Source organism: Uloborus diversus, chromosome 2 (genome assembly GCF_026930045.1).
Source record: "Uloborus diversus isolate 005 chromosome 2, Udiv.v.3.1, whole genome shotgun sequence".
Classification (NCBI taxonomy): domain Eukaryota; kingdom Metazoa; phylum Arthropoda; class Arachnida; order Araneae; family Uloboridae; genus Uloborus; species Uloborus diversus.
Window position 1 is genome coordinate 107,032,255 of NC_072732.1, and position 14,700 is coordinate 107,046,954.

General features: G+C 33.5%; 1 protein-coding gene across 3 annotated transcripts in view; it reads left to right on the plus strand.

Moving 5' to 3' along the window:
- LOC129217219 (galactosylgalactosylxylosylprotein 3-beta-glucuronosyltransferase 3-like) overlaps positions 1–14,700 on the plus strand; it is a 44,958-nt gene that overhangs the window by 6,477 nt on the left and 23,781 nt on the right. The window contains exon 4 of one of the 3 annotated variants that reach the window (XM_054851495.1): positions 10,167–10,282. The exons of the other annotated variants lie outside the window; for them this stretch is intronic. The gene's annotated coding sequence lies outside the window, so the exon portion shown is untranslated. The remainder of the gene's footprint in view (positions 1–10,166; positions 10,283–14,700) is intronic. 3 annotated transcript variants of the gene reach the window in all.

The following is a 14,700-nucleotide window of genomic DNA, read 5'->3' on the forward strand; positions in this document are numbered from 1 at the left end:
TGATTCTTTGCAGGATGTTAGTACTTAAATTACACACTAAGAAACACAAAGTCCCAAACCCCCTCTAGCTGCCTCCCTCAACACTTCCGAAACATTGCAAGAGCAGTACTATGATTATACGCTTACAGCTCAAAAATTAATCATGTTACTGAGGAGTTTCTTTTTTTTATTTCACTCCTAACAATATGAGAAACCAGTGGTGCCCAACCTATGGCCCGCGACCCACATTCAGCTCGCGAAGCCGATCCACGTGGCCCACTGTTTTGCGAAATGTTACAACTCAAAGACTACTATTAATGACAATGTTCCAAATTTGGAGCCAAATATTTAGAAATTAGTTTATGAAAAACAGGTTGCATTTAACAAAAGAAGCATCAAGTAATGATATGAAAAATTTGTTTGCAATTTTCCTTCCTTTTTCGTATTTTCCTATGTCATTTGAAAAGAGTAAAACATTTTGAAATTTTATATGTGCTCCAGACCGCGAAAAGGATTTTAGTATGATCTGCGGCCCTTATGGGAAGAAAAAGATTGGGGACCACTGTTATAAACAAATAATGTTACAGACAGGCGCTCGCGTGCGAAGCCTATTTTGGTCGCCCCCCCCCCCATATCATGGGATATTCGGCCCTTCCCCCGAGGGTCATGAAAATTTATTTTTTTTTTTTTTTTATTATTATTCTTATTTATTTATTTATTTTATTTTTATTTATTTTTTATTTATTTATTTATTTTTTTTTGAAGTAGGTTGAAAAAAAACTTACTAATTTGATTTACCCAGCGATTTTCCCCTCCCCCCCAAAAAAAGAAATCTCTTTGCCTGTGCAAAAATTTCCATGTTCTGTGCTTCCTAACACACGAGACACATAAGTTGTTCTTTTATTGCAACGCGAAAAAGCAGAAGATGAATGACACTTTGCCACTTTTGCAATTTATAGATTCTTCTCTTAATCAGCTTATTTTGGGGATTAGCTAGCACATAACGCTTACTAGTAAGCAACCTGTTGCTTCAGTATCTTAAATGAAACTTTTCAATAAAAAAAAGAATAAAATTAAGTCATATTTTTGATATAATATTTATCTGGAGAAGGAGCTTAACATGCATAAAATAACTTCGGAGTTTAAATGTCAGCAATGAAGGTAATAAGCAAGTAATAAGCTTAGTAAGCGAGTAATATGTTTAGTTTATGATCGAAAATATGAAAAACAGATCTGTAATTAATGAGACATGAAACAGTAACAGAAATAAGTACAGCAATTAGTTGTATGTTTATTTTGAGAACTTTTTTTGTACTACATTTCTATTACAAAGTTTCAAACCCACTAAGAATGTTTTGAAACAGTTACAAAAACCAATATGATTATGAGTGAGTGTAGAAAATGAGTCAATGCTCATATCAAGTAGAAAACATAAGGGAGTTAGTAATAGCATTTTTTGATTTGAAATGAAAAATACAAGCTATACAAAGAAAAAGAACTTCCCAGGAACTCTTAATTTTTTCGGATTGTCAAATTCGTTCAAGAAAACACAACATTTTATTCCTTCTTTCGTGCAAAATGTACAAAGCAAAAGACATTTTTTACATAAAAAAAAGAAAGAAAGAAATGAAAAATACCTGCACAGAAATTGGCATATTTTTTGCTTTCATGCAAGTTGTTTAGTACAGAACATGTTCAATTACGAGAAACATGTGATATTTTGATTAGGTTGCATTGCTCTGAACAGGATAACCTAATGTTTAGCACATTCGGTCGGTAAATAAACGGTTTGAAGTAAACTAAATGTTGGATAAATAAGTACATCATTGATAAAGCACAGTAAAATTTATGAGAAGTGCAAAAAGCACTCTGGTGAGCGAAGATCTAAAAAATGATTGCAATTGTAAAATTTTTGATAATTCAATGTCTAGCTTTTCGAGGCACGAATTTAAAAAAAAGAAAGAGAAAAATGAAACCAGTATTTTTTCAGATCATTGCTAAAGTAAAATACCTGTAATAAACAGAATGGTTCAGGAAAGTGGAGAATTTATAGGGTGAGGTATTAGAGGTAGTGCCTAAAAACGAATACGACTTCACTTCTTGGGTCATTCCATACAGATTTAACGGATGAGTACGCTCGACCATTTTTAATTTTTTTGAAACTCATATCCCAAAAAGATGCATATAAATGATGTTTAAAACCACTTTTATTTTTTCTCTAACCTTAACCCTTGGTTTTTTAAAGGTCATCAAAAGTCATTTTTGCAGTCAAAAATGGGACTTTTAGACCTTTGCATTTTGGCCAAAATCTATTTGAATTACATTTAAGGCAGTTAATTTTACACTTTGATGTTAAAGTGCATAAGATGATAGTCTTACATGCTGAGTTACGCGACTGTAACTTAATAATTAAAATAATGGCAACAGATTAAAGTTCAAGGTCAAATGTAAAATTTTTACTCATTTCAAAGGGGGATAACTCGCGTAGGGGACGGAAATACAAAATGAAATACGACAAAAACTAATCGCTGGAACCATGCTAATGAGAATATGTAACTGTTGCTGTGTGTTTGCTTATCCTTTATTGGTTACAGTCCCTCAAAGATCAGAAAAATGACATTTTTAAACCCCTGTAAACCAAAAGGGGATGGAATTAAAAATAAATTTCTTGGCCAATTGAGTATTCCATTCAAGTACTATACATGTTATATATATTGTTTTATGTATTTGGTTTGTAAAAAAAGATACAGGTCTTTGAAATTAAGCAATTTTGCTAATTAATTCACGCACTAAAACAGAAATAAAAAGTGTGAAAACTTCATTGCACTTTCTTAAATTGCCTATGTAATATATTATACTGAAAAAACATATTTTAAGTATTAAAAAAAAAAACTTTTTTAATTTGATAACTTAGAAATATTTGGACATGAATGAGTAGTTCATACTTGATTGACAGCTTAAGTAGTTAATTTATAGACTACTAGACGACCATCCCAATGTCTGAATTATTGCAAAAGCAAAGCAAAGAGCGAAAATTGAAAGTTATTTTAAAAGCCTTGCTTGAATTAATTACAAATATTTTATTTGTTAACAAACATAAGATGGAAACAGTTAAAAATTTTAAATCATTGAGATAATATTTCCGATCATTTCCATACAATTAAAATCACGAGAAATACGCAGACGACAATCTATTACGATTTATCTTTCTTATTGTTGCATTAATAAAGCTATTTTTATTCGCAAAAAAAAAAAAAAAAAAAAAAAAAAATCAACACCTCTTGGAGCGATTGGCGTCAAAATTGAACCAAAGCCTGTTTACATATGGATCAGTGGCGGCTCGTGCCTTAATTTAGCGGGTGGGCTCGCTGTATAAAGTTTTCTCAATAATATTTATACAGATACAATGGAAAGGGCTGCAGTTAGTAATGCTGAACAATATAAGATAGTCTTTATTGCAGTTGCTTCATTTATAACTTCTCTTCTACTTCAAAGTTGAAATTGTTTTAGAAAAATATCCACTTGAGCATTTTTTGAAAATTCAAGGTAAACAACCTAAATTTAAAGACAAGACACCCACCCCATGCCAACTAGTAATAAACAACACACAGCATTAATTAAACTACTACATTACACTCTTGATGCCAACACGAGCACATGATCACGCAGAAGCATTAACTTTCGTTTTAGCATGCTTCCTTATCTCAAATTACAAAATTGGTAACTATTTTTTTCCAGAAGCAGTTTCCTCAATCGCTAGTGCATTCATCATACATCAAAATTAGAATTAATTATTTAATTTAATTAATTATTTTTATTGTGTGAAACTACATCACAATATCTAGGGGTCACATCACATTCAAAGCATTTTTTAAAACATTTCAATAAAATATGTAATTCTTTGGAATCTTTGTATGCGCTTACTTATTAACCAATAATTATTTTTCATGCCCTTTCATAAAATCAAAACACTGAAGAATATTTCAGTTTTTTAAAAGTTTAAATTTTGAGATCTTGAATTCAAATTATGGTTTTCACTATCGCGAATTGCGATAGGAGGAATTTCTTTTTTCTACTAATGGCTTTTATCGCAACTATAGTTTGAATTCCTGACATCAAAATTCAAATGAATGCCTGGGGCTGGATGCTGGATATTATGTGCTGGATACTTTTTCCGCGTAAAAAGGATTGTGTAAAGTCCAGAAGGTCGTTAATAAATAATTCGATTCCGAGGCACATGGATGCCTGCATTACTGTCAGCCCCGCTTAATCGGGTAAAATCTCTAGGAACCAAATTTATAGATGTAATGTTAGAGATCCCCCTCTATAGATGTAATGTTAGAGATCCCCGCTTAATCGAATAATTTCTTCGGAAAATCGAATAATAGTAATCAGCTTTCACATATATTTTTGCTAAAAAAATTTTTGAATACGTTAAAAATAAATTAAATAAGAGCAATTATTGACGTAAAAACTTAAAATAGCATTTTCTTCGGCAAACGACGGGCGGGAAAAACAACATTAATTTTCCATCAAAACATTTCCATTATTCTATCTAGTTTCTTTTATAGTTACCAATGCCATTACCAACAGACAGTCGATAAATAAATTTAAAAAACACAACAAAATATTAACATTGCAGAAAATAAGAAATTGATAATTATTGATTACGTAAAACGCGGTAATTGAATTTAGAAAAGTGTTCACAAAATATCCTGAGCAAGGAATCCACTATTATGGACTTTCTCCAAAAAATATGAACTGAAAAAAGGTGTCGAAACAAAGATTTAATACCTCAAGTTGTAAGTTGCATATTTATAATTTTCATATGTACTTGTATTATATATACTTAGTTATTATACTATTTTGTTGATTACTTAGCTTATTTAAAACGCTTTTTAATCAAAAACATTTTTTTTCCTATTACTTAGATATTGATTTATTATTACGTTTTAAGCAAAAGTTGTCAACCAGGAAAGATAAATAAAATTTCCCAGCTTAATCGAATATTTCTTGGAACCGACGGTATTCGTTTAAGTGGGGCCAACAGTATAAGAATAGAAAAATAAAATCAAAGGCATACATCATTCAACGGTCAAGTGAACACAATAAATAATTCATGATTGCTCAAAAACAGTTCGAAATCAAGAAAAAGCGCACCTAGTGTGAGTGACCTAAAGCCAATAACTTTTTAAATAATTAATAAACTAAGCGTAGAAACTCTCTTCTTCATAAAGTTTGAAACAATCTGAAGTTTTAAAACAAACAATAAAAAAATCGAATAGTTTGGTCATTTTTGAGGTTATGTGATGGCCCTACGCATTTAAGGATTTAAAGCGATGTACCGGATCAAATTGAAATAATTTAGGTTTGTTCCGCCTTAGAGTACTACAGAATAGAAAACACATATCGATAAGACCTATTATACGATTAATACTTATTACTTTCGCCAAATATCAGAACAAAAAAGAAAATTGAATAGATCTCGCCCAATTGAAGTTTTTTTGTAAAAGTTCCGGACCAATTCAGAATTTTTCACACTCAAAACCAACTAGTATATTCGAAAACAAACTCTTCATTCAGAAATTCCGATCATATTAGTTCCAAACAGAAAAATAAATAAATAAAAATATGCACGCGATGCGATGTGGTAGAATTGGAGGGAACCCGAAATTTACGATTAAAGACTAATACAAAAGAAGGACGGTGGAAAACGAGAAGAGCACTTTCTTTCATTCAGTGGGCTAGTCATTTTTTGCCCATTTTCGAACTATTGTTTCGTACAAGTGACGTGTGTCAAATCCTTCCCCACCTGCTATTGCCCTTCTACTGCTGTTGGGGGTAAAGCTATTTTTTCGAGGGCTAGGGAACTGGAGCCCACACAGCAGAAATCGGAGTGACACGGACTTCCCGTTTTGGTGTCTAATTGGATCGCCGTGATTGGTTAGGAGTGGAGGTGTGGCAAGTCAATCGAGGGGCAAACCAGTCGCAGCCCCAAGAATCATTCTCAGAGCTTGCAAGCGCAAACGGTAACATTTTAGAAGCGATATGCAGAGTGTTAGAGATTTAAAATGTGTTTCATGTCCCCAATTCGTTGTTTTCTTTCTTTTTTTTTTTTTTTGTTTTTGTTTTTTAAATTTTTTTAACGAAATACTAAACGTTATTTTGACATGATCTATTTAATAGTGTACAATTTTTCTGGGTGGGCCTGGCCCACCCGGCCCATAGTGACGAGCCGCCACTGATATGGATTCACATATATTCCAAATTTCAGCCAGAACGTAGTATTACTTCTTGAGATAGGGCACTCACAATGGAAAAAAAGAACGGGCGATTGAGCTACTCCCTTTCTAGCTGTTGACACCAAATTAAAATCAGCTCTTATACCCACTAAGGGCTACTTGCCGATAAATTTTTCTTTCATTCTAGTAAAATTTGGCGATGGTTTGAATTTGTGCACAAAGTCACATTTAATGGAAGTTTTTGTGCTGTTTATGGATTTGCCTAATTTAGTTGCTGGATTATTTTACAGTAAAAAAAGTTTTTAAAGATTCTTTGATTGACGATATTTTGTTTACATGGTGAAAGCTGACAAACATTATTACGTAGTCTTTGACTTCAAAAACCGTGACAGTTGAAAAAACTGCCAAATGCATCCGCTACTGAAATCTTTCTGCATACATTTTGGCGAGGTTTCTGCTGTTAGATTGGATAATGATTAAAAAATCCAATCAGCACAAATAATTTAAAAAAAAAACCATTAATTACTCTAAAGTTCCGTTTAAATGGAAAATAATCAACCAAATCTATAGTTATTATTAGCCAATCTTGGGGAAAAAACGTTACTTTAAGATTTGACTTGAGAAAAGCCTCAAACAGTCAGACGAAACACAAAAACATTCAACAATTCTAACTATGAACTGGGAGTTGAGATGATACACTAAATAATGAATTGGGTTGAGGAAAGCCTTCGAACATGGAACAAAAAAAGCCCATAACTCGTTTTTCATACAACTTAGAACTTTCTAACAGATGCCATCTTCAGCAGAAAAATAAGCGCTTTCGATGGGCACATAATTTTAATATGTGCACGTATTTTTTAACCGTCATATTGGGGCATTTATGCGAAAATGTGGGCAAATTAGAATAAAAAAGGAACTATCAATCGGATTTTTATCGAACTGGTCTACAAACCTCCCCAGTACCAAAAAGAACAAACGGTGAAAGTTTCAGCCAAATCTGCCGGGTAGTTTCTGAGATCTTAGGGAACAAATTTACCAAACTCCATTTTTATATATATAGACTAGTGGTACCCGCACGGCTTTGCCTGTAATAGAAAAATTAAAAGGTCTTTTGATTCGCCTGTATATTTACAAATAATGTATGGTGGATTTTCTCGCCAATTGGCTTGTACCCATGTTACGGTTCCACGTTATGATAATTTCGTAATTTACTCGTCCAATGATAGTTTTGTTCTTAAAGTTGGAATAGAAAAGGAACCACATCGAATTTTCAAAAAATCGCTTCGAGGTGCACACCCCCATGCTACAAACTAACTTTGTGCCAAATTTCATGAAAATCGGCCGAACGGTCTAGACGCTATGCACGTCACAGACATCCTACAGACATCCTCCGGACAGAGAGACTTTCAGCTTTATTATTAGTCAAGATCTACACACACAAATTTTCAATACAAACAAACATATGCTCTGTATATTAACATATCTAAATTGCCTTAAACATATGCAAAAACAGTGCATTTTTATTTCTTGTTTGAGTGTAGTTTTGAAAAAATGAACTCACCTAGTAGTCCTATAGTTGTAATGGTGACTCAAGTATATGGCGTTTTGGAATGCTTTACCAAGGCACACTCATAATTTGATACTTTAAAATGTACTAGGAGCAAGACAATGACAGGGGTTCTAAATTTAGTGATCAACACAAGCTATGTAATAACTGTTTTGACAATAATGGGTGTTTTCTTTTAATAATCTTTTTAGTAACACACTATTCTTCATACCTGCTAGGGGATAATAATTTTACAATGATAATATTTAAATACGGTGGCATAAAACGGTGATTAAATGTTGCATTGGGAATTTTATTTTCAGAGTCAAACCTTTCAGTTGTCAATCATGTATGAAATACTCATTTATGTCCAAATATTTCTAAGTTATCAAATTAAAATAATTATTTTTATACTTAAAATATCTTTTTCAAGTATAATATATTACATAGAGCACACTATACATAATTTAAGAAAGTGCAATGAAGTTTTCACACTTTATTTCTGTTTTAATGTGTGAATTAACTAGCAAAATTGCTCAATTTCAAAGACCTGTATCTTTCTTAAAAACCAAATACACAAAACAATATATATAACATGTATAGTACTTGAATGGAATATTCAATTGGCCAAGAAATTTTATTTTTAATTCCATCCCCTTTTGGTTTACAGGGGTCTAAAAATGTCATTTTCCTCAATTTTCTGATCTTTGAGGGGCTGTAATTTATAAAGGGTAAACAAACACGCAATTACAGCTATATTTTCTCATTAGTGTGACTCCAGTGATTAGTTTTTGCCAAATTTTAATTTGTTTTTTTTTTTATCCCCTAAGCGAGTTATGACCCTTTGAAATGAGTAAAAATTTTACATTTGACCTTGAACTTTGGCCTGCTGCCATTATTTTAAATATTAAGTTACAGCTACATAACTCAGTGTGTGAGACTATTATCTAATATACTTTATCATCAAAATGTAAAATGTTTTGCCATGATTATTATTCAAATAGATTTGGGCCAAAATGCAAAGGTCTAAAAGTCCCATTTTTAACTACGAAAATGACTTTTGATGACCTCTAAAAAATCAAGGGTTAAGGTTAGAGAAAAAATAAAAGTGGTTTTAAACATCATTAATATGCATCTTTTTGGGATATGATTATAATTAAAAATGGTCGAGCGCAGTCATCCGTTGAATCTGTATGGAATGACACAATTTGTGAAACACATTTTACCTCATCCCCGGCTGGGGTTGCCCGGACTCCAATGAGCAGGGATAATCAGCACATAAGTCTTCCCCCCGACCTTCTGGAAGGGCAGATTTTTGGCAAATGTCCTGGAAAAGTTGCATTAAATTCGAACCTTATGTATCACATACATCCATCATTTCAAAATTTTCCTGGAGGGCTCAAAAGATACATATTTGTCAATGCATATTGCAGTAGATGGTCAAAATTCGAAATACCAAAAATCCGAAGGCACTCCCACGACGCTTTGATAAATTGCTCAACTGTTGCTAAGGGACAGATGCATTTCGTGAAATAAATTAATTTCCTCACAGTGCATACAGGGGCGGACTGGGTCCTCAAGAGGGCACCAGCCTTGACTCCCAAAGCACGCAAATTAGGAATAAATAAATAAATCAACAAAGATACACAGGTTCGAGGGCTCAAAAAAAAAAGAAAAAAGCCAAGGGCGTAGAGTTTCGAGGGCGCAAAAGAAACATAGGTGGAGAGGTTCGAGGGCGCACAGGTGGGAGCGCACCGCCCCGCAATGGGCTGAAAGACCAGTCGGCCCTTAAGTTAGCTCTACACACACTCAGGCCCGTGTCCAGGATTCCATAAAGGGGAGGGGGGGGGGGGTTTGCAGGCCTATCATTTCAAAACATTTTTTTTGAGGGGGTGCAAAACATTTGTTTAATGGTCACAATGAGGGGCTTAGCAGTTCAGAGGGCACGGGGGATGGTTCAAATCCGCAGAAGATTAGATTTTAAGTTATATACTACCTATTCTATTAATATATTTTATACACAGCAGAACCTCGTTTATCCAGCCCCTGTTTATCCGGATCAAATTTGTAGAAAAAAAATATATTTACGCAAGTAATCATTTAAAATGATGATTTCAAGAAAGGAAGTTTAAATACGCCAAATACTCGGTTTCATTTTGATCAAGCATACTATTCCTGCAACGGACATACAATATAGTATAGTACTAATTTAGCAAACAATATGATATACTTTGGATGTCAGCCCAATGCTATTGCAGCTGAATTATAACTGATGAAGTAATTGAGAAAAAACGGTATGATATAGTTTTGTTAGAAAGGCATTGTTTTTTGGTGCAATAAAAGATAATTCTGCATATTTAAGAATATTATTGATTATTATCAGGATTTTCGTTTTTTAGGATTGCCTTTGATCCCATCTAGTCTGGATAAATGAGGTTGTATTGTACATACATGTAAGGATCGCTATGAACCCCACCTCCCAGAAGGAAATTTCTAGTTGTGCAAGAAAACCTCAGTATTTATCCATTTTACTACTTGTTTAGATTCCAACCTATTATCTGTTTAATGTGCAATATATTGCAACAAATACTGAGAAAATTTCACAAATTCTTTTATGACATATGTTTTCAGGTTTTAATATTCTAAGATAATGCTTAGTAAACTAAATAGGAAGAGTTTCGATGCAGATGTAAATTTCATAAACAAACCCAATTACTATGCATCTACAGAGCGGCAGCACTCATCGCTTTTTGTGACACGCCCCAGATCAAAACCCCTTATGAGAAGCAATATTAAACGTATATTGACAGCTTATTCAACCGTTCCTGCATCTCTGTTTTTCCAAAATATGATTTTAGTTGATTGAGAGAACACATTCGCAAGTTGCCAGGCAACTTCAAAGAGAATGCTTTTTTAAAAAAAGTTCTGTTCACAAATTTCAACATTAAAGCTAATTGTTAAACATGCACAATTCTTCATTTATTTCATTATTTTTTTCCCAATGGGAGGGGTTTAACCCCTAAAACCCTCCCCTTGGACAGGGCTCTGCACACACTCACACGGAAAAGGAAGCTGGTTTTGGAGCAGTGGCCAGTAAACATTGGCTTTATTTTAATGCTGCTAAACTCATGCTAACAACAACAGTGAGAGTATAATGGAAAAGTACCGAATACTTTTGCATTTTAATTGTTAACAATATCAGATTTTAATTATAAAATAATTGTAGACATCACTTTTTTTTGCATCAAAAAATTAAATATAATGTGCCAGCATTTTAAAAACTATTTAGGATTATGAAAAACACTTTATAAAAATTAAAAAAGAAAACTAAATTTTAATGCACGGTAGAAGTTCAGTTTATGGCTCCCCCTCTCATCTCTTGCCCCCACCCCCCCCCCCCCCCCCCCCCCCCCCCCCCGCCCTCTTCGGATTGTCCTGATCCTATGTTAAAAATTACCTTGCTTTTACGGGAAGAAGATATCGGGCTTTATAGTCTATGGGCCAAGCGCAAATATCATTCAAGTTCGTTTACCAATCTTAGGGACTACGTGAACTTGCTTGAAATCTATTATAAATGATGAACTCAATAGAAAAATACAATGTTCACACGCTGGAACTGTCTCATTAAATTTTAATTAGTAATTGAAAGAAGAACTATGTTCCGTGGACTGTTAGCACTTACACAAAAAAATTTGTCTCTAGAGGGCGCTATTAAGCACAATATTTATAATCTAAAAATTTAATAAACAGTTTTTCAACCGAAATTTTACTGTTTTACTCAATTTTTCGTTGCAAAATATATTCATACGTTTTGAATTACTTACTTTTGTTTAGTAATTTTGTAACTTTTAGGAAATCGAAAATTTTATCAATCCGCAGCTCTGAATGATCTTAATCTCAAGATTTCATTTATTACACTAGAGCCAGCGCACATAGACATTGTTAAGTACAAAAAAATAGAAGGCACTTTACTTCACAAAAAAGATATTAATAAATCACCGAATAGCAATAATTGACCTACAAAATCTTAAGAACATAAACAACTCTAACAGATGCCAATACATGTTTAAAAATATTATAAAATTAAACATTAGCAGACAATAAATTAAAAATTAGAAAGTATATTTCACTGTCGTATCACGATGTTTTATCTTTTCCTCATTCCGGTATTTCATTTTTTGATTTGAACAATTTTTCATTCAACTTTGAACAAAGCACTTTATATTAACGCTTGAGGGAAAAATTCAAGGCAAATATAAAATGCGAACTTAAAGGCGGATTTGTTTAAGAAAAACTTTGTTCGAAAAAGTCCTTGATGAAGAACATTTTTACAAAAGATTTTTTTTTTTAAATTAATCATTTTAAGGGCATTTTTTCGACAATTAAATTTTTTTTTTAACATTAACGACAACGCGAAAAATTATTTTATGTCACCAAAATTTGAAAAAAATGGAATAGATTCTGAATACATTCTCATTTTTTGATGACAAGAAATAGAAAAGAAAGTTACTAATAAATATAAAAATACCATATCTCGTAGACTTAACATTGATGAAAGTCAGAGATAAATATGACTGAATCAAAATGAAATGAATTTAAAGCGCAAATGTTGTTACCAGGGCTGTGGAGCTGGAGTGAAAAAGAACCAATTCCTGACTCTGACTCCTATCCTATCCCATCGTTTGTGCACAAGCAAATATGCAAATATCAATTGCTGATGCTTGAATAATTTAATCCAGTGGTGAATACCTTTTTTTTTTACCTGCGGGCCACAACTCGCATTAATAGGAATCTTGTGGGGCAGAACAAATATCAAATTTATTTTATGATTTAAGTTTTTCTAGATAGCATGGGAAAACAAGGGAAACGAAAGACAATTACAAACCAAAATTTCTGTCATTATTACTACATGCTTACTTTATTACATCTGTATTTCAGAAATCAATTGACTTCAAAATTCATAACACCGAAAGAAGATGATTAGAGGTTTTGGAAGGTTTTAGAATATATTTTTCGTTTTTTAACACTGAATACAATGACGGGGCACATGGGTCAGCTTCAAGGGGCAGATTTGATCCGCGGGCTGTAGGTTGAGCACCGCTGATTTAATCGATGCTCCCAGTTCATCAGAACATTGGATGGACTATAAATGTGGGCAGTGTTGAAATACAATATGGAGCACTATTGCCGTTGCATCAGATATTGTTCAAAATATTGTTCAGATAATGTTCAAAAACTAATCTCCTGTGCATGCTCAAAAACTCGGTGTTCTCCAAAGAGATGTAGTGCATGCAAGACATAATTGTTCATGCACATGATTTTCCTCTACTGACTGTAGCTGTATAAACTCTCAGGAGGAAAATAACTCAATGCGCAAAAACAGGATAGATGAATTCAGTGATTCTGACGATGATACTTCAGAATGAAGAGTTTGCTTCTTGAAAAAAACTTTTTTTAAAACTATTTATGTACATGCGTGATGTTTTTAATGTACATGCATAATATTTTAAATGTACATGTATAATATTTTTTATATATTTAAATTTGTCTGCCCCTTGCTCGTCAGTTTCACTCTTTTTCATGTATTTCTAATGGTCTGTAAAAAATTATGAGCCACTATTTTTTTGTGAACATTGGGTTTTTTTCATCTGTAGACACTAAGGATTCAGAAAAATATCACTTTTTGTAGTCCCCGAAGTTGGCAAACGAAACCATGTTTGTAAGCATCTTTTAGGCCTTCGTCCCACAGCCTATTAGAAGACCAGCCATTTAACTTCACACCCCAATCCGGCACGTCACTACCTTTTTGGCTTGATTTCCCAATGGGGGCGGCAAAGTGACCAAACAAAACACAAGCAGAACAAGTTTTTACTACACTGCCACTGAATAAGCCATGAGCCCCTCTCCAGCCTCGAGGGTTGCTTTTCATTTATTTTTTCCTCTTGTCTTGATATACTTCCAAGAACATCAGGGCTATCTGGTCTGCTTGGGCTGGTAACTGAGTGAACATTGGAAAAGGTCAAAAACGGTCATGAGACTCCCTTCCGCCTGCTTTTATTGAGCACTGGCCATAGGTGTTACTAAGAATGAAGTTAAAAGAGCCTTCTTTCTTGCTATTATTAAATTTTCTCGCACTGAATGGTCTCTTATGAGTGGGGGGGAGGGGATCCTCGTTTTGAGCAAACAAAATTTTTGAAAGTCAAAACTGATTTTTTTTTAAATTTTTTTCCCTTGATTTAGCATGTTGAAACTGATTTTGGCGCCCCTTCGCCGCTTCTCAGGCGTGCGGCGCACGCCTTGCAGGCCCCCTTACGGCGGGCCTGGTTACAGACACTTTTTATGTAGATAACTAAGTTTCACCGTTTTACTAACTTAATCACATACAGAAAACTCACTACAAAAATTAATTCAACAAACAACAGCTTTTTATCATTACATCTTGGGAAGAAATGTTTGGACAAAAGTTATAGATAATAATACAATGATGATCTGCAATAGTCATTTAGTTGAAATGGAGCATCAGTGTAATTATGTTCACTTTAAGGTTTTACAACGAAAATGCAATATTTTGTTACAAAAGTTTTTTGTTCGTTTGTGTGGCTGATAGTCTACAGAATAATGTTTGGTCCAAAAATATTGTTACAGTGCATTGCACTACAGTGTCCACAAATAGACGTAAAATCGAACCCAGCTTTACGACAGCTACAGTTTGTAAGGCACAATGTTTTACAATTGCAAGATTATTAGTAGAAGTTCATTTGGAGCAGGGGTAATTGTCGTGGGTTTAGGTGTCAGTCAGTTGCTTGAAGTATATTGCCAACCCCATTCTTCTGCTGGAAGTTTGAAATCTAACCAAGTATGAATAAAAGTTTGTGTATAAGCAAGTAATAGCAAAAATGTCTCTAAAGTAAAATTTTGATTACCGTATATACT